The following is a 2,985-nucleotide window of genomic DNA, read 5'->3' as shown; positions in this document are numbered from 1 at the left end:
ACTTTTCTGACGGAACATCCAGGGATGGCGCTCAGCTGCCCGACCTGTCCGAAGGGCCACTCTTCCTGGGTACCAGATGGGACGAGTGCCCCCCTCCCAGCTCTGGAGGTGTGCCTCCGAGCTCCAGGGGGGGTCCCCCGTTGTCCCTGGCCGAGCCCCGGAGCAACTCAGCAGAGGGGGAGAGGGGACCCCAGGATCGCCGGGTAGAGACGGCCCACAGGCCGCCCGGAGCTCCGAGGCGCACCTCCAGGGCAGGGAGGGGGCCACTCGTCCCATCTGGTACCCAGGAAGGGTGCCCCTTCGGACAGGTCGGGCAGCTGAGCGCCATCCCTGGATGTTCCGTCAGAAAAGTAAAACATTCTTGTGTCGGGAGCTCCAGTGGTCCGTGGGGACCCCCGTGGAACTCCGCTGGGACCCGGCTATACCACGGGGACCTTGGTGGACCCCCAGCCGCTACCCCCGCCATGGGGACCCCCACCACGGGGGCTCCTGTGGACCCCCGGCCGTTAAAAAAATATTATTACCAAAAATAAATATATATTAAAAAAAAAAACTCTTTTGGAAAAAAAAACTATTTTGAAAAAAAAAACTCTTTTTCAAAGTCGTGCGCACGACTTTGAAAAAATGTCATTCTCTAAAAAGATTATTTTATACACCCTTTAACAGCTTGAGTGCCAAAAACGGTACGGACCGTTTTTGAGAAGCTATGCGTTAAGTGCCATAAACGGTCCGGACCGTTTTGGCCCATTTTTATTTTTTTATATTTTTAGACGGGTGACGAAGTCCCGTCTCTATACACAGCTTTGAGGAATTTGGCTTTAGCCCCACCCCCCTATAAGACCTTTTGGAAATCCATGCCCACAGTTCAACGTCAGAGACAGAGAAAGACCCATTTCAAGCACAGACACAGACTCAGGCACAGGTCAGGCAGGCAGGCTGTTGCTGCCTCGCCTGCCTCAAGCGCACACACACAGTTAAACTTAAAGGACTTTCATTTACACGTGTGTACACGTTTAGACAACGTTCTCTCTAGCAGGGTTCCCGCGGGTCCTTAAAAAGTCTTAAATTGTCTTAAAAAATGCTCATTTAAGTGGGCATTGGACAAAATCATAGCCCCAGTTTCAAGTGATAGGAAAAATGTTTGACTGATCAGAAGTAAATCAACTTGGATATTGTTGTGCTTACACACACACACACACACACACACACACACACACACACACACACACACACACACACACACACACACACACACACACACACAGGCCCTCATTTATCAACGGAGCGTATAAACCGGCGTATATTTTTCCATATATTCGGCCGTACACCAACGTCAAAGTCACATTTATCAACGCATCCTACACAGCCGATCCGAGCGTACATTTGGTCCCAGCCTTGATAAATGTCACGGCTGAAACCGAGCGTCATTTAAATAACACGCCCTTAAATATTCTCAAAACGGCCCGATTTTACGACATGAACCAGAATACGACCAAAGAAGACATCATGAAAAGCCAATAAGAAAGAGTTTCCCCCGCTGCCTCGCCACACACGCACACGCCCCTCTCTCTCTCACTCACTCACTCACTCACACACTCACTCACTCACTCACACACACACACACACAAACACACACACACACACACGCGCGCGCCCGCCCAGCTGTGTTTTTCATGTAATCCATACCGTAGCGGTATAATCTTTGTCACGTAGGCTTGTAGCCTACATGAATTACATTTTATGATACCAATCACATCGCCACGAATATTTGTATATTCATTTATTTAACCCATACCGAGCAGTGCGCGTTCGAGTTACACTAAAATAAAGCCGTCATGTAGGCTATTCCCATTTCCCAGTGAGACTCGGACCGTCGGACGGGCGAGTCCTGTCCTGCTCCGCATTAATGAGAGATAGCCTGGAGAGAACATTAATGGATGAAGGCTGGTGTGTGTTTGACCATGGGTTAAATGTCTGATCTCCCGGTGGCCATGAAAATACAACAGCAGCGCCGCTGCACTGGTCTAAACTCCCGAGCGAGAGTGCTCTTGTATATTTTGAAAATAGCAGATCTACAAGCTCACAACGCGTCACGATGCGACCTGTTGTAAGCTTGTAGATCTGCTATTTTCAATGCAGACATATCTACAATCTTATCTGAATGACTGTTAAAGCAGTTTGTTTAAATTACTTTATAAAATGTTATATTTTCACAGGGATTATTTATTAGTGTAAATATACATTTATGAGTGGATTACAGTATGTCAAGCATAATCCACTCATATGTGGATTATGTCAAGCATCACACATCCCACTACCCACTACATGCCTGACCTCGCAAAAAAGAAAAAAAAACTCCCACAGACTTACAGGGACTGACCTGCTTCACATTGTCACCCGTCTACACATGACATCTTATGTCATAGGTCCTTGTTTTCCCACGTGGGGCGCTCTAACGAAACTTTGGGATCATCCAAGGAGTCTCTAAGAAGAAGAGGCCGGATGTGGATCCATGTCAAAAATGCTTCCGTTCGTCCACTCCAATGTTAACTCCTTGACTAAAAGCTTAATATCTCCTGTTTCTTTTTAACGTGGTGTAAACGTGCCGTTTTCGATCAGCGATCACTCTGCAATGGAGGATCGCGTTAGAAATATTATTGTTCCAGGCGTTAGTCGGGACCCTCCGCCGTCTCACACGCGGCTTTGTTTACGTGCACGTCCTCATCGGGGCTTCTACAGCATGAAACATATCAGCGTAAGTGGATCGAAGATATGCTGGCACTCTATGAACCCTATTTTAATAAACCTCTGGCTGGCACACAATGTGTTAAGTGAACTAATGAAGAGTGTGTGTGTGTGTGTGTGTGTGTGTGTGTGTGTGTGTGTGTGTGTGTGCGTGCGTGCGTGCGTGCGTGCGTGCGTGCGTGCGTGCGTGCGTGCGTGCGTGTGTCAGGAGAACATCAGGTTCTACCAGATGTGAAGGTG

The sequence above is a fragment of the Gymnoscopelus microlampas genome (genome assembly GCF_963454915.1).
Source record: "Gymnoscopelus microlampas genome assembly, chromosome: 14".
In the NCBI taxonomy this organism is placed as follows: domain Eukaryota; kingdom Metazoa; phylum Chordata; class Actinopteri; order Myctophiformes; family Myctophidae; genus Gymnoscopelus; species Gymnoscopelus microlampas.
The sequence above is the reverse complement of the archived record's forward strand: the minus strand, read 5'-3'. Positions refer to the sequence as shown.